The sequence below is a fragment of the Cherax quadricarinatus genome, chromosome 21, assembly GCF_038502225.1.
Source record: "Cherax quadricarinatus isolate ZL_2023a chromosome 21, ASM3850222v1, whole genome shotgun sequence".
NCBI lineage: Eukaryota > Metazoa > Arthropoda > Malacostraca > Decapoda > Parastacidae > Cherax > Cherax quadricarinatus.
In genome coordinates this window covers 46,143,971-46,163,312 of record NC_091312.1, presented here as the reverse complement: position 1 = coordinate 46,163,312, position 19,342 = coordinate 46,143,971, and positions in this window count along the sequence as shown.

Genomic DNA, 19,342 nt, shown 5'->3' with positions numbered 1-19,342 from the left:
TGGCCCAAAAGAAAAAACTAAAGTTTCTCTTTTTAAATTTGGTAATATATACAGGAGAAGGGGTTACTAGCCCCTTGCTCCCGGCATTTTAGTCGCCTTTTACAACACGCATGGCTTACGGAGGAAGAATTCTGTTCCACTTCCCCATGGAGGTAAGAGGAAATAAACAAGAACAAGAACTAGAAAGAAAATAGAAGAAAACCCAGAGGGGTATGTGTGTATATATATGCTTGTACATGTATGTGTAGTGTGACCTAAGTGTAAGTAGAAGTAGCAAGACATACCTAAAATCTTGCATGTTTATGAGACAGACAAAAGACACCAGCAATCCTACCATCATGTTAAACAATTACAGGCTTTCGTTGTACACTCACTTGGCAGGACGGTAGTACCTCCCTGGGCGGTTGCTGTTTACCAACCTACTATCTAGATCATTATTATTATATATATATATATATATATATATATATATATATATATATATATATATATATATATATATATATATATATATATATATATATATATATATATATATATATATATATATATATATATGCAAAACAACCACTCTGAAAGAATAGAGAAATTCCAAGCGCTTTCGTGACTACTCACATTATCAAGGAACTATGAAAGTAAAGCATCCAAGGTAGCTATATAAGGGATCTGGCCAGCACCTCACTATCAGATCCCACAACGGTTAAACACCTGACGCGCGCCGACCCAACTTGGATAGGTCCTTTGCACAACTCACCCCACAAACTATTCTACCCAAGAAAATTTAAAAATTATTTGTCCAGTGTATTATTAAATTCTTCCCAAATTCTATTAATTATAAATGGATCTAATTTATATAAACCAAAGGAAATATTCATATTATTGTCAAAACTGCTTTTTATGAAACAAGATTCAATTATATTCCTGTCGACCATGGACTTGCTTGATACTACTTTCCAAACTTTTTGAAAATCAATTGGATGGTTAAAATCTCTTACATGAATAAATAGAGCATTGGAATCTTGTCCAGTTCTAATGCTATATTTATGTTGTTTTAATCTTAGTTCGAGATTTTTACCAGTTTGACCGTAATAAACTTTATCGCAAATTTTACAAGGAATCTTATAGACACATCCATCAGCATTTTGGGGGGAATTCTTTATCAAAAGTTTTTTTACTGTATCAAGATTTTTGAATACAACTTTAATATTAAAAGTCTTAAGAAGAGAAGGCATATCAACCAAGTTTTCATGGTAAGGGAGAACCAACATATTTTTAGTTGAATAAGGCTGGTTGTCCCTTTTTGGATTGTAAAAAGTATTTCTAGCAACTTTAAAAGATTTATCAATTACATTTCTTTCACCTGTTCTTAGTAACCTATACATAGAATTTTTTGAAACACGATTGCTTGACACAATCCTCCCTAATAGAGCTAAATGGTTCAGATAAGTTGAATAAATTTTGTGTCTTATGCCCAAAAATGTAGATATACACCATTTCCTTGGAAATTTAAATAGCTTAGCCCATTTCATAAACTTAAAATAATTCATTACCTTTTCTAGATGTTTTAATTATTAAGGGCAATAATGAGTTCAAAATTAAAATTTACAGAAAACCTACAAATAACTGTTCCTATGTCCACTATTATTCTTCGCATCAAGGTAGAGTCAAACTGTCTGTTTTCTCATCAATGTTTTTGAGAGCTTTACGAATTTGTAGTCCTGGGTTTATAGATGAGGAAATATCCAAAATTTATGAAATAGGTAATGATTTAAAATACCCAAGAAATGTAATTGATAAATCTTTTAAAGTTGCTAGAAATACTTTTTACAATCCAAAAAGGGACAACCAGCCTTATTCAACTAAAAATATGTTGGTTCTCCCTTACCATGAAAACTTGGTTGATATGCTTTCTCTTCTTAACTTTTAATATTAAAGTTGTATTCAAAAATCTTGATACAGTAAAAAAACTTTTGATAAAGAATTCCCCCCAAAATGCTGATGGATGTGTCTTTAAGATTCCTTGTAAAATTTGCGATAAAGTTTATTACGGTCAAACTGGTAAAAATCTCGAACTAAGATTAAAACAACATAAATATAGCATTAGAACTGGACAAGATTCCAATGCTCTATTTATTCATGTAAGAGATTTTAACCATCCAATTGATTTTCAAAAAGTTGAGAAAGTAGTATCAAGCAAGTCCATGGTCGACAGGAATATAATTGAATCTTGTTTCATAAAAAGCAGTTTTGACAATAATATGAATATTTCCTTTGGTTTATATAAATTAGATCCATTTATAATTAATAGAATTTGGGAAGAATTTAATAATACACTGGACAAATAATTTTTAAATTTTCTTGGGTAGAATAGTTTGTGGGTCGGCGCGCGTCAGGTGTTTAACCGTTGTGGGATCTGATAGTGAGGTGCTGGCCAGACCCCTTATATAGCTTCCTGGGATGCTTTACTTTCATAGTTCCTTGATAATGTGAGTAGTCACGAAAGCGCTTGGAATTTCTCTATTCTTTCAGAGTGGTTGTTTTGCATATTCTGAAATCACCTGTTTACTGTGATTTTATTGCATATATATATGTATATATATATATATATATATATATATATATATATATATATATATATATATATATATATATATATATATATATATATATATATATATATATATATATATATATATATATATATATATATATATATATATATATATATATATATATATATATAGGATGGGGTCCACCTCTGGTGTAAATTGTGGGACCCACAGCCTCGGAGAAGTGGATAAAAAGGCTTCAAAGAATATTTGGATTTCTTCCTGAAACAGTATAAATATTCCACTTCCCCTACCACCCCGTCTTTTCATTCTATTTTACCAATAGGTATATTTTATTACACAATATGGTACAAAAGGTTTAAGACATACATTGTTGATATAAAGACGGCTTATACAGTACATGAAGTGTGAGAGATACATGTCTAGTAAATATAGTGACGTGTTTGTCACTGATTATAATGCGAAAATCTCATCCAGCTCCTCAGAGCTTGGGTGTGTTCCCAAAATACAGCAGGCATTACTCTTCTGAACAGCCGCACTGAGTAACTGGAACAGAAAACTAGCTGCCCTGGGATCCCTAGTTACCCTGATGAGTTTTTTGCCAAGCTCCTTTAGGAACTTAGATGCACTCTTTTCCCATGAGCCAAGGGTCTCTGAGCCTATGGGAACAAATATATAATGATGGGCAAGTTCTCCATATTTTCTAGACTTTTGAGACTCCTTGAAGCTGGCAGCTGCCCCTCCTTCCTCCCTGGTGTATTGGAGATAGGTATCAGCTAAGATAGATGCACATGTGTAGTCCCACACCACCTGCTTACCATCTGTCCAGGCTTGAAGTGTGATACCATCTGGATGCTTCTGGCTGCCATCAGATCTGCATAGTTGTCCTGGCATCGGGCTGCTGTGAGGCTCCTCTTGATGTTATTAACCTCCTTATGTCTTGCAATCTTTCCCTTGGATTTACGGCACACAAGACCATGGTACCCGAATCGGTCTGCTGCTTCACTGCCACAAATACACCTGTGTTCGGCGAAAATAGGGACGGCAAGTTGACGGGCAACACCAATGCGGATGGTCTGTGGGTCGAGCTGTGTGCCGAGGCTTGAGTTGGGAACAGCCAATAGAAAGTCCCCTGCATGAGGAGCTCTCACTACCATGAGGCGGGCTCAGTCCTTCACTGACACACTCTGAAGCATTATTTTCTCCACTATCAGGCCATCCCAGTGCGACTGTTTGTAGTTGTTGGGGGAGCAGGTCTGGTTTCAGAGCCTGTTAGATTATCCCAGATCATGGCTCCGTCAGTGAACTTTTGGTCCTGAACTCCAATCTTGTCCCTAAGATGTTCTGGGAGAATTTCTGCTACAAGCCCTCTGGATGCAACGCATGAGGACAGAAAAGCAGGTAGCGCAATCTGTGATGACTTGCGGACACCAATGCCTCCTAGTCTGACTGGAAGTGTAGCTTGGTTCCACTGCCCGTCTTCTAGAGTATGGTTAAGTACTTTTGTAAAAATCTGCCTCAGAATACTGCAGTATAGGGTTATCATATGAAGGTGCACTTCTTAGGAAATATGTCAACCCGGGCAGACTCAAGCACTTTGTGAGAAGGTACAAGGCATCGTGGGTGTCAAGATTGCCTATTCGTTGTTCCGTTCTCCTCATTTCTTCCAATTTCTTCCTGAGGATTGTGTCAATGGCATCGCTTCCCAGAGGTGCTCCTAGCAAGACGCTATTTGTAGGGGGAATGACTGATGCTCCTGGTAGTTTGGATCTCACTGCATTTATCACTTGTTGACTGACTGAGATGATTTCACATTTGGATGGATTCAGGATGAGACTCATTTCCTGTCCCCGTTTCATCACTAGTGTAAGATCACCTGCTATTGTGCCATCATTCAGGAACCAGATGTTTAGCTCACTGGTCAGTCTGACTGTGATTTCCTTAACTGCTATACAGAAGGGAAATGGTGCAAGAGGATCCCCTTGCTGGACACCCTCTGAGGATGTGATTTCATGCTCTCCAAACAGGAGCACTGATTTCTTGCTATATCCAGCTGAAACAAAGGGGAAGAGACCGGGGAAATGTTCTTGTACCGTTGCTAATACCACATCTCTTTTCAGGAGATTAAATGTATTCTTGAAGTCTAATTTTACCACTGTATTGTCCTCAATTAGGTTGTTGATATACGCCCTTGTTGTATGAACCGCTGCTTCACTTCCTTGAGAGACCCTAAAACCAAGCTGGTTTGGTTGAAGCATCATGGCTGCCTGTGCGCGAACACTTTGGACAGCATTTTTGGAAACGAGGCGGCGAAGAGTGTTGCCCACTGAAATAGGCCTAATTTCCCCATCCTTCTTTTTAAGTGTACAAAGAGTTGCACCAAAAAAGAAAGGTTTAATTTCTTCAGGAATCAGACCAGCCAAGCCATATATATGTATATATATATATATATATATATATATATATATATATATATATATATATATATATATATATATATATATATATATATATATATATATATATATATATATATATATATATATATATATGTATATATATGTATGTATATATATATATATATATATATATATATATATATATATATATATATATATATATATATATATATATATATATATATATATATATATACATTATATATATACACATATATAGTTCCTTGATAATGTGAGTAGTCACGAAAGCGCTTGGAATTTCTCTATTCTTTCAGAGTGGTTGTTTTGCATATATATATATATATATATATATAAAAAGTACCACCTCTATAGCTGGAATGGGGACCCTCATCCTCAGAGAAGACAATAAACGTACCTCAGAGAAAACTCAAGGTTCTCCCCGGAGCTGTTTGAATATTTTCTTCTCCTACCACCCCCTATATGTTTATTATTCTATGTGAACATTTATTAATAAACAAAATACATTTACAGAAAAAAACATAAACATGAATACAATGGCACAATGTATCAAAGATGATGAATTTCCTCCAGCTCCTCCGAGGCTGGACGTGAGCCAAGTATGCAGCAAGCATTTCCCCTCTGGATGGCGACGCTGAGGCGCTGGAACATGAAAGTGGCTGCCCTTGGGTCCCTGGTGGTGTCGATGAGTCTGGAACCCAATTCTTTAAGGAAACGTGTGGCATTTTTTCCCCATGATCCCAAGGTCTCCGATCCCACTGGGACAAATTGATACTGTTGGCTAATGTCCCTGTACTTGCTGATCTTGTACTCCTCCCTGTGGTCAGCAGCTCCTCCCTGTCGCCCCACACTGTGACGGATATAGGTGTCAGCCAGTGTGGACACACAGGTATAGTCCCATGCTAAGAGCTTGCCATTCTTCCAAGGATAGATGGTGATCCCGTCGGGGCGGTTTGCTGGGTTGTGGGTATTGTTTGCTGCAAGTGATCGTGGCTCCCTCTCGGCAGGGCATCCAGCTGTAGCAAGGGTTCTCTTAATGATGTCGTTGACCTCGTTGTGTCTTGCATGCCAGCCCTTGGTTTTGGAACAGTTAAGACCATGTAGACCGTATTGGTCTGCTTGCACTTCGCCGCAAATACACATATATTCTGTGTGAATTGGGGCAGCAAGGCGCAGAGCCACTGCAATACGGAGGGTCTTAGGGTCGAGTCGCGTTCCCATTGCATATATATATATATATATATATATATATATATATATATATATATATATATATATATATATATATATATATATGTATATATATATATATATATATATATATATATATATATATATATATATATATGTATGTATGTATATATATATATATATATATATATATATATATATATATATATATATATATATATATATATATATATATACATATATATATATATATATATATATATATATATATATATATATATATATATATATATATATATATATATATATACATATATATATATATATATATATATATATATATATATATATATATATATATGTTTATATATATATATATATATATATATATATATATAAATATATATATATATTATATTTTTTATTAACACACTGGCCAATTCCAACCAAGGCAGGGTGGCCCGAAAAAGAAAACTTTCACCATCATTCACTCCATCACTGTTTTGCCAGAAGGGTGCTTTACACTACAGTTTTTAAACTGCAACATTAACACCCTTCCTTCAGAGTGCAGGCACTGTACTTCCCATCCCTAGGACTCAAGTCCGACCTTCCGGTTTCCCTGAATCCCTTCATAAATGTTACTTTGCTCACACTCCAACAGCACGTCAAGTATTAAAAACCATTTGTCTCCATTCACTCCTATCAAACATGCTTACGCATGCCTGCTGGAAGTCCAAGCCCCTCGCACACAAAACCTCTTTTACCCCCTCCCTCCAACCTTTCCTAGGCCGACCCCTACCCCGCCTTCCTTCTGCTACAGACTGATACACACTTTAAGTCATTCTGTTTCGCTCCATTCTCTCTGCATGTCCAAACCACCTCAACAATCCTTCCTCAGCCCTCTGGACAACAGTTTTGGCAGTCCCGCACCTCCTCCTAACTTCCAAACTACGAATTCTCTGCATTATATTCACATCACACATTGCCCTCAGACATGACATCTCCACTGCCTCCAGCCTTCTCCTTGCTGCAACATTCATCACCCATGCTTCACACCCATATAAGAGCATTAGTAAAACTATACTCTCATACTTTCCCCTCTTTGCCTCCAAGGACAAAGTTCTTTGTCTCCACAGACTCCAAAGCGCACTGCTCACCCTTTTCCCCTCATCAATTCTATGATTCACCTCATCTTTCATAGATCCATCCGCTGACACGTCCACTCCCAAATATCTGAATACATTCACCTCCTCCATACTCTCTCCCTCCAATTTGATATCCAATCTTTCATCACCTAATCTTTTTGTTATCCTCATAACCTTACTCTTTCCTGTATTCACTTTTAATTTTCTTCTTTTACGTACCGTGCCAAATTCATCCACCAACCTCTGGAACTTCTCTTCAGAATCTCCCAAGAGCACAGTGTCATCAGCAAAGAGCAACTGTGACAACTCCCACTTTATGTGTGATTCTTTATCTTTTAACTCCACGCCTCTTGCCAAGACCCTCACATTTACTTCTCTTACAACCCCATCTATAAATATATTAAACAACCACGGTGACATCACACATCCTTGTCTAAGGCCTACTTTTACTGGGAAATAATCTCCCTTTTTCCTACATACTCTAACTTGAGCCTCACTATCCTCGTAAAAACTCTTCACTGCTTTCAGTAACCTACCTCCTATACCATACACCTGCAACATCAGCCACATTGCCCCCCTATCCACCCAATCATACACCCTTTCTAAATTCATAAATACCACATAAATCTCTTTAGCCTTATCTAAATACTGTTCACTTATATGTTTCACTGTAAACACCTGGTCTACACACCCCTACCTTTCCTAAAGCCTCCTTGTTCATCTGCTATCCTATTTTCTGCTATACTCTTAATTCTTTCAATAATAACTCTACAATACACTTTACCAGGTATACTCAACAGACTTATCCCCCTATAATTTTTGCACTCTCCTTTGTCCCCTTTGCCTTTATACAAAGGAACTATGCATGCTCTCTACCAATCCCTAGGTACCTTACCCTCTTCCATACATTTATTAAATAATAGCACCAACCACTCCAAAACTATATCCCCACCTGCTTTTAACATTTCTATCTTTATCCCATCAATCCCAGCTGCCTTACCCCCTTTAATTTTACCTACTGCCTCATGAACTTCCCCCACACTCACAACTGGCTCTTCCTCACTCCTACAAGATGTTTTTCCTCCTTGCCCTATACATGAAATCACAGCTTCCCTCTCTTCATCAGCATTTAACAATTCCTCAAAATATTCCCTCCATCTTCCCAATACCTCTAACTCTCCATTTAATAACTCTCCTCTCCTATTTTTAACTGACAAATCCATTTGTTCTATAGGCTTCCTTAACTTGTTAATCTCTCTCCAAAACTTTTTTTTATTTTCAACAAAATTTTTTGGTAACATCTCACCCACTCTCTCATTTGCTCTCTTTTTACATTGCTTCACCACTCTCTTCCTCTCTTTTTCTCTATATACTCTTCCCTCCTTGCATCACTTCTACTTTGTAAAAACTTCTCATATGTTAACTTTTTCTCCCTTACTACTCTCTTTACATCATCATTCCCCAATCGCTCCTCTTCCCTCCCGCACCCACTTTCCTGTAACCATATATATACATATACATATATATATATATATATATATATATATATATATATATATATATATATATATATATATATATATATATATATATATATATATATATATATATATATATATATATATATATATATATGTATATATATACATATATATATACATATATATATATATATATATATATATATATATATATATATATATATATATATATATATATATGTATATATGTATATATATATATATATATATATATATATATATATATATATATATATATATATATATATATATATATATATATATATATATATATACATATATATATATGTATATATGTATATATATATATATATATATATATATATATATATATACATATATATATATATATATATATATATATATATATATATATATATATATATATATATATATATATATAAGTAGTGCTGAAGGCGGCTGAGTGGCTCCTGCGGCTGAGCGGTCTCTTCCTGAGCGGTCTCTTCCTGAGTGGCTCCTTTTCCTGAGTGGCTCCCTTTCCTGAGTGGACTCCTTTTCACACCTATATGCTAATGACCTTGACCTCGCCCTCAACCCCCACCCACGACCCCCCACCCACGACCCCCACCCACGACCCCCACCCATGACCCCACCCTCAACCACCACCCACGACCCCCCCACCCACGACCCCCACCCACGACCCTCGACCCCCACACACGACCCTCACCCACGACCCTCACCTACGACAACCCCACCACGACCCACACCCACGACCCCCACCCACGACCCCCCCCCATGACCCCACCCTCAACCCCCACCCACGCCCCCCACCCATGACCCCCACCCTCGACCCCACCCACGACCCCACCCACGACCCCCGCCCACGACCCCCACCCATGACCCCACCCACGACCCTCACCACGACCCCAACCACGACCCGCACCCACGACCCCACCCACGCCCCCACCCACGTCCCCCCACCCGCGCCCTGTGCACCCGACCGACAGGGAGCCCGCCTGTGCCGACCCACGCCTGCCCTCGCGCCTGCCCGCGCCTTCTGCAGCGCCTTCTGCAGTGTCGTCCGGATCGCCCCCGCTTCCCGAATTTTTTCCGATTTTTTCAAATTTTTTTTGAATTTCATGTGCTCTCCATCTCCTCGGATCAAATTTTTCTCGAAATCAATAATACAAAGACTCTACTTCCTTGGATGAAGTTTTTTGGATTCCCCCCTCTGAGGGTAAGCATTCAAAATGGACTCCCATTTTCACCCCAAATATTCCTCTTCCATCTCCTAGGATCGAGTTTTTCTCGATATCAATAATACAAAGATTTCCCCCACCATCCACTTCTACCCCAAATATTCCTACTCTAATTCCTTGGACCAAGTTTTTCTCGAAAACAAAGACTCCATCTTTTTGCATCAAGGTTTTCTCGATAATACAAAGACTCCAATTCCTCAGATCAAATTTTCTCGAAATCAAAGTTTCCATCTCCTTGGATCAAGGTTTTCTCGATAATACCAAGACTCCATCTCCTTGGATCAAGTTTTTGGATTCCCCCCTCTCAGGGTAAGCATTCAAAATGGACTCTCACTTTCTCTTACTACAGGTCTAAACAAGTGTGACGTCACCCCACCTGTGTTTACTCGGCGGTCAGTGACGTCACGTGATGACCTCGCACATACAAGCTGAATCTTGTCGACTTCCCCCTATGTCAGTGACGTCACGTGATGACCCCGCACACAGGCTGAATCTTGTCGAGCAGACATTAACTTAAAATGCAGGATAACACTATTTATTATACAACCAATGCATTTCATACACAACATAGGGAAAACATTTTCACTCTTAACCCAAGATAACCCAAATAATTTCACATTTCAGGATAACACTAATACACAATATTTTCATTATTTATTTATTATACAACCATTACATTTCATATACATTTCTGGTAATACAACATGGGAATCACTCTATTCTCCTACGTTTAGATGGTGGAATATCAGGGTGTCCATAAGCCAAGGATTCATTAGTATTCAAATGATACCTTTTATCATCAAAGGCTGACAAGCCTCTCTTGTTAATTCTTACTGTACATATTTCACCTTTTACGTTACTTATAGACTTACACGTGAATAATTCTCTATCTACATTTGTTAAAACATTCTTAAATCTTGCATGAGTTAATAATGGCATAAAATGTGGCAGGATACCCTTGGCTCTGCTGACAGTAGTTGATCTTCCAGCAATCTTTACAGAATACGTTTTAGCTTTCAGTGCTATCAACTCACTAATATGTTTATCAAACATTTCAGATTTCAATAACCCCAGCTCCCATTTTCTACTATTATCATATAAGGGATGATCAGAACTGAAATTTGAAAAATCCATATATCCTAACAAAGGTTCACTTTTTAACTCGGTGTACAAATCTTTACATTTCAAGCTAAAAATATACGAGGCGGTATCGGTATCAAGAAGTCTTACATCATCACCATAATGTACGAACACTTATAAGAGAATCACTTCTTTTTCGGTATCACTAGTTCGACAACAACCCCCACAACCCACAACACCCACATCCCACAACACCCACATCCCACAACACCCACAACCCACAACACCCACAACAACCCACAACTTATAACCACTTTTTCGGTATCTCTAGTTCGACAAAAACGCCCACAACCCACAACGCCCACATCCCACAATTTTTTCTCGTTTTAACTAATTTCATCAGAAAAAGTCACAACAACAACCCACAACTTATAACCACTTTTTCGGTATCTCTAGTTCGACAACAACGCCCACAACCCACAACTCCCACATCCCACAACACCCACAACCCACAACACCCACAACCCACAATTTTTTCTCGTTTTAACTAATTTCATCAGAAAAAGTCACAACAACAACCCACTTACAACATCTTTTCGGTATCTCTAGTTCGACAACAACGCCCACAACCCACAACACCCACATCCCACAACACCCACATCCCACAATTTTTTCTCGTTTTAACTAATTTCATCAGAAAAAGTCACAACAACAACCCACAACTTATAACCACTTTTTCGGTATCTCTAGTTCGACAACAACGCCCACAACCCACAACACCCACATCCCACAACACCCACAACCCACAATTTTTTCTCGTTTTAACTAATTTCATCAGAAAAAGTTACAACAACAAGCCACTTATAACATCTTTTTCGGCAGCACTAGTTCGACAACAATACCCACAACCCACAACACCCACAACCCACAACACCCACAACAACAACCCACTTATAACATCTTTTCGGTATCTCTAGTTCGACAACAACGCCCACAACCCAGAACACCCACATCCCACAACACCCACAACCCACAACACCCACAACCCACAAATTTTTCTCGTTTTAACTAACTTCATCAGAAAAAGTCACAAAAACAACCCACTTACAACATCTTTTCGGTATCTCTAGTTCGACAACAACGCCCACAACCCACAACACCCACATCCCACAACATCCACATCCCACAATTTTTTCTCGTTTTAACTAATTTCATCATTGTTCGCATCGCTATTGTGCCGTGCGGACAGGCTGCGCAGTAGCTCCTGATACAACTGGTTTACTGCGCAGTTTTCCTGTTTTGTGCATACAACATGGCGGATCGCATTGGACGCCGGGTGAGCACTGTTTGTGTGGAATTGGTGCGTGGCACGCTTACAGGAACAACCATGCACGTGTTACTGCATGCCATCATCAGTGAGGTATATGGAATACCGACCGAAGAATTATATGGAGTAGCAGTAAATGGTGTGTCGAGAATTTTCATCAAGTTTAAAGACGCAGGATTCTACGCGAGCATAGTCAACAAATATCAAGAGAAGAGGCTAGCAGTGAACACTATGGTGGAAGTCTGCTTACATGATGTGTCCAGCTATGTGACGTGGGTGAAAGTACGAAACGTGCCTTTTGAGGCGACGGAGCATGATGTGACGGCGGTGTTTAGCAGCTATGGAAAAATCCACTCAGCAGTGATGGGGGTGTGGCAAAATGGACCTTATGAGGGGCTACCTGAAGGATCATTTACGCTGAAAATGACGTTGAGGCAGCCAATTCCATCATACGTATTTATGGAGGTCTTCCGAACGCAGGTCTACGTGTACTACTCAGGGCAGCGGAAGACTTCCAGATTATGTGGTTCTTTTGAACATATGGCGGCCCAATGCTATAAAAAAGCTGGACGGAGGGAACAGGTACCAGTGATCTTACAACAGAGGAATGCTCTGGAGGTGTCGGAGGAAGGAGTAAGGCCAAACAAGATTCCTTGCCGATGGAGTGACGAAGTGGATAGGGCTGAGGCGGCCATGGAGGAAAGTGTAACACTAACAGTTGATAAGGGACAGACGACATCGACGTCTGATGAGGAGGGTACGGGCCAACAGGATGGCTTGCTGAAGGAAGTACTTAGTTCCTTTTTGCATGACGTTGAAGAGGGACAGGTGGATGAAGGGTGTAACCTGGTGCAGGCAACGGTGCAGCAAGATCAGGTTTTGAATACTGTGTGCACTAATGTTAATGTGCACAACGTTGTGGCAGAGGTCCATAGGGCGGAAAAGACAGGTGACGAGGTGTGTGGGGAGGGGAGTTCTCGTAAGAGAACTGCAGGAACGTCTGAGATGGACGATGTTCTTACTCCAGGACAAAGAACAGGAGTAAAATCTTGGAGAAAGGATATATGTCATAAGGGGAAAGAGGGACGGGGTAATGTAGGGTTCAATGGTTCTAGGGATAATGAAGGGATAGGGGGGGGTGAATAAGCAAGCTGTCAAGAAAGATGCCATACAGCAGGAAGGTATAGGAGGGTGTGTGCCAAGAAGAAAGGGTAAACCACCACTATTAAAATAATTCACGATAGTAACTGTAAATGTAAATGGATTGAAGAATGAAGTGAAACGAGTATGGATGGAATGGTTTTTGAGGAGATATAATGTGGATGTTTGCTTTATACAAGAACATAATTATAAGATAGGCTGTGCTTTGGCATTAAAAGGTTATAAATTGTATGTAAGTGGGTCTGTTAGGTTAAAAGGGGGAGTGGCAGTGGCTGTGAAGGAAAATAGTCCCTTACGTATTATAAAGTGGGAAGAAGGGGGGGGGGAGGGTAGTGAGGGTGGATGGTGAGTGGGGAGCATCTAGAGTATGTTTCATTGGGGTTTATATGCCAGCGGAGAATATAATCAAAGTAAAAGAGGATTTTGTGAGAGACGTTTTAGTGTATTTTTTAAGGGGTTTACCTCTAGTAACTGTAATTGGGGGGGACTGGAACTGTGTTATAAGGGGGGGGGGACGTGGAGCCAAGGGGGGCGGGTTGTGTGTTACGGTCGTTACGCAATGTTTTACAGGATGCAGGGGTGAGGGACGTGGAGGGGAGTGGGGCTTGGAGAGTGGATTACACTTTTGTTAGGAGAAATTATTCAGCGAGGTTAGATAGGATTTATATAACGGAGGCAGTTAGGGTAGGAGGGGTAAAAACAGTGGACGTAGGGTTTTCGGATCATAGGGCAGTTTTGGTAGAACTGGATTGGGAGGGAGTGGTAAAGGTATATTCAAGTTTCTGGAAGTTAAATGCGAGGTTGGTGAGGAGTGAGGTGGTGAACGCAGAGTTTAGAGACTGGTGGAGACAATTGTGGAGGGCAAGGGATGGGGTAGGGAGTATTTTGGATTGGTGGGAAAATAGGGCTAAACCTGGTATCGCGGGGTTTTATAAATATAAAGGAAGGGAGGAGGTGAGGTGGAGGTACGGTTTACAGAATTATTTGGAACAGCAGCTCAATGAGTGTTACGCAAGAGATGAGGGGAAGTCTTTTGAAGAAATATCAGGGCTAAGAGGGAGACTAAGGGACATACATAATGAAAGATTTGATGAATTAAGGGTAAGGGCAGGTATGGATGCCGTGCTATAGGGAGATAAACCGTCGGGTAGTGTGTTAAGAAGTTTTCGAATTAGACAACAGGAGTCCACTATAATACTTTTAGAGGTTAGTGACGATTTGGAAGGTTATACTAAGGGGCAAATGTTGGTGACAACTGAGGGGATAAGTAATTATGCGGACTATTGGTTTAAAAGGAAATGGGAAAAAGGTAATGTGGGGATAGTTAATAAAGAAAGAGGAGGGGTGAAGGTCTTGGGGAAAGGTGGGGAGGACAGAGGGGGATTGGAGGGAATAATAAGTATGGAAGAAGTGAAAGAGGCAGTGTTCAATTTAAGTAAGGGGAAAGCACCGGGAATTGATGGGCTTTACAATGATTTTTACAGAGTGCATTGGGAAACCATAAATGTTTGTTTGGTTCAGGTATTGAATTGTATGCTGAAGGAAGGGAAATTGGGAACGTCACAGAGGACGGGTGTGGTCGTGCTTGTAAAGAAAAAAAGCGAGGGGAGAACACTGAGCACGTACAGGGCCATATCTTTAATGTGTACGGATTATAAGATTTTTGCGAAGATTTTAGGGAACAGGATGAAGAAGGTAATAGGTGGTATGGTGCACAAGGGTCAGTTGGGAATTCCGGGTCGTAGTATGAGGGATGGACATAGTCGTATTAGGGAATTTTTGCAGGGTTGTAAGGGTGGTGGAATTTTGGGCATTGATTGGGAGAATGCTTATGACGGTGTGAATAGAGAGTACATGGTTGACACTTTAAGGCTTATGGGTTTTGGGGAGGGAATAGTAAAATGGGTGAAGACCTTGTATGCAGAAGCTACGATTCAGGTGCAAATTAATGGTAGGTTGGGTAGCGTGTTGAAAATGGAGAAAGGTTTGAGACAGGGGTGTCCTATGTCTCAAATTCTGTTTGCATGTATGCAACACCCGTTTTATGGAATGGTTGAGGAAGCAACAACGTTACACGAGGAGGGTAAGGGGTTCACAGAGGTAGTTGGTTATGTAGATGACACAACAATACTGATCAATGATGTCGAAGGTTTGCGAAAGGTGAAGAGAGTAATGAGTTTTTTTGGAGAGGCGTCAGGCATGCGTGTCAACAGGGCTAAATCGAAATTATTAGAGATAGGAGATTGGGTGGGGGGTAGAATGGGGGTGGAGTCTGGATGGGATGTGACTGAACAGCTGAAAATTTGTGGGATTATCTATATGGCAGATGAGCAAGATGCTAGGCGGAGGAATTCGGAATTGGTTGGAGAGAAAGTTGTACAACGGATTAGGAACCTAAGAGCGAAGGATGTTACTCTAATGCAAAGGGCAATAATAATAAATTCATTGGTTTATAGTAAAGTGTGGAACGTGGCAGTGGTGTATCCTTTACGGGAACAGGAGATAAAGGAGATACAGAGAAGGGTGCTTCGTTATATATGGGGTTTTGGACGAGCATGGCTAAGTAAAGAGGTGGTTATGACGAATGTGCGCAGAGGGGGAGTAGGGCTTTTGATGCTAGGGCCGAGGGTAAAGGCCATGTATGTTAAACAAAAGTACGTAAGGGAGGGGGGGTAAAAGGGGTGAGGGTTGGGAGGGTGATGAGGGATGTACGACGATGGTGGGGAGGAAAGGACTTGATGGAATGTGAGAATATGCTAAGGGTTATGTTAGTAATAGGTGAGGTAAAAAAGCTCAAGGTGGGAAGGTTAGTAGAGATGAGTAGGAAACCAGAAGTGATGCAAGGGGTGGCGGTATACCCTTTGTATGATTGGGGTACGATTTGGCATGATTTCCAGAAACTTAGATTAATGCCTAGGGTAAGGGAGTTAGTTTATAGGTTTGTAATGGGGATTTTAGCGTCAAAGCAGGCTTTGTGTGTGATGGGTTTGGTAAAGGAAGCGAAATGCGAACATTGTGAGGAATCGGAAACAGCTTTTCATGCCGTATATTTTTGTAGGGAGTTGGGGCAGGTACGGGTGTGGCTGGCTAGAGTCTTCAAGTTAATGGGTGGGGGCAATGTAGAGCTCCTGCGTGCCCTAACTTTAGAGGTAAGGGGGGTGTCTGAGGTTGTAAAAAGAGCCATTCTGTACATTGTGACAGATTTCTTGTTTTATTCCTGGGGCTTGAAGGAAAAAGGCAGGGGGATTAGGGTAAGGGCTATTGCGGCAGGAATTTATCGCACAGTATGCAGAAATAAACTCATTTATGGTAACAGGTGGGCAACTTCGTTCCCGGAGGCATATAGAAATATAACGGTAAGGGGACTCAGTAATTTGGCTACTTAAGTACTAAGGGACCATTTTCCTTTTCTAGAGCGAGTTATGACCATAATGAAGGATATGTAAATGTGGTAGGATTGTCATGAGAGTTGTATGGGAGGGGATGACATGTCAGATGTGGTGTAATTGGAGAGTTTTCTTGTGTGTGAATGTTTTAGTTTAACCATGTGTTGAAAGACAAGAAGTCATTGATGATCATAGTTTTAATAAGGTAAATGATCTTTGTCAGTGAGACAACTAGAAGAAGGAACACTCAAAACATTGTTAACACACTAATAATAATGTGCTATGTAACATGAGTGTGTATCTTTGTTATTTTAATAGTGTGTTTAGTTTCTCTGTGGTAAGGTGTGGAAATGGCTATTTTGTCACCTTTATTATATTGTAATTTTTGAGGTGTTTAGTATTATGTCTTTGTGTATAAAGTTTAATATACAATATTAATGAGTGTGCAACGAATTGGATTATATGAGAATGTCTTTGTTTATAAAGTTTCATATATAACGTAAATAAGTGTGACATTCTTTGGATTATATTGTCTTTTGTGTTATAAGATACTGGCTGTAGTTTATGGATATAATAAACCCACCTGTATGTACAGGTGTGGGCTGGTTTTAGTTACATGTATGTTGTGTGTGCTGGTTGGGCACTTTGGAGGGAGAATCAAGCATTTACAGTTGAACGTGTTTTTCTTATGTATAAGTTTAGTGCTGGGATAAGGAATGTGAAGTTGTTTGTTTTTATTATTTAATGGATCACGTTTCTTTGTTTATGTACCCTAAGTATAGCATACATGTATGATGTGTATTGTGTTTTTTAATAAATAATAAAAAAAAAACTAATTTCATCAGAAAAAGTCACAACAACAACCCACTTATAACATCTTTTTCGGCAACACTAGTTCGACAACAATACCCACAACCCACAACACCCACAACCCACACTATAACCAAGACGATTGAGTGTTTTCTGTGATATTAGTCGTGGGGTCATAAAATCTGGTAATCGTCTTGGTTATAGTAAAGGGTTGTGGGTAATGTAGTCGAACTAGAGATACCAAAAAAGATGATATAATTGGGTTGTTTTTGTGGGTGATGTGCGTTGTGGGGTGTTGGGGGTTGTTGGTGTTGTTGTCGAACTAGTGATGCCGAAAAAGTGGTTATAAGTTGTGGGTTGTTGATGTGACTTTTTCTGATGAAATTAGTTAAAACGAGAAAAAAAATTGTGGGTTGTGTGTGTTGTGGGTTGTGGGTATTGTTGTCGAAATAGACATACCCAAAAAGATGTTATAAGTGGGTTGTTGTTGTGACTTTTTCTGATGAAATTAGTTAAAACGAGAAAAAATTGTGGGTTGCGGGTGTTGTGGGTTGTGGGTGTTGTTGTCGAACTAGAGATACCGAAAAGACGTTATAAGTGTGTTGTTGTTGTGGGTGATGTGGGTTGTGGGTTGTTGGTGTTGTGGGTTGTGGGTATTGTTGTCGAACTAGAGATACCAAAAAGATGTTATAAGTGGGTTGTTGTTGTGACTTTTTCTGATGAAATTAGTTAAAACGAGAAAAAATTGTGGGTTGTGAGTGTTGTGGGTTGTTGGTGTTGTGGGATGTGGGTGTTGTGGATTGTGGGCGTTGTTGTCGAACTAGAGATACCGAAAAGATGTCGTAAGTGGGTTGTTGTTGTGACTTTTTCTGATAAAATTAGTTAAAACGAGAAAAAATTGTGGGTTGTGGGTGTTGTGGGTTGTGGGTGTTGTGGGATGTGGGTGTTCTGGGTTGTGGGCGTTGTTGTCGAACTAGAGATACCGAAAAGATGTTATAAGTGGGTTGTTGTTGTGGGTGTTGTGGGCTGTGGGTGTTGGGGGTTGTGGGTATTGTTGTCGAACTAGTGTTGCCGAAAAAGATGTTATAAGTGGGTTGTTGTTGTGACTTTTTCTGATGAAATTAGTTAAAACGAGAAAAAATTGTGGGTTGTGGGTGTTGTGGGATGTGGGTGTTGTGGGTTGTGGGCGTTGTTGTCGAACTAGAGATACCGAAAAAGTGGTTATAAGTTGTGGGTTGTTGTTGTGACTTTTTCTGATGAAATTAGTTAAAACGAGAAAAAGTTGTGGGATGTGGGTGCTGTGGGATGTGGGCGTTGTGGGTTGTGGGCGTTGTTGTCGAACTAGAGATACCGAAAAAGTGGTTATAAGTTGTGGGTTGTTGTGGGTGTTGTGGGTTGTGGGTGTTGTGGGATGTGGGTGTTGTGGGATGTGGGTGTTGTGGGTTGTGGGCGTTGTTGTCGAACTAGTGATAC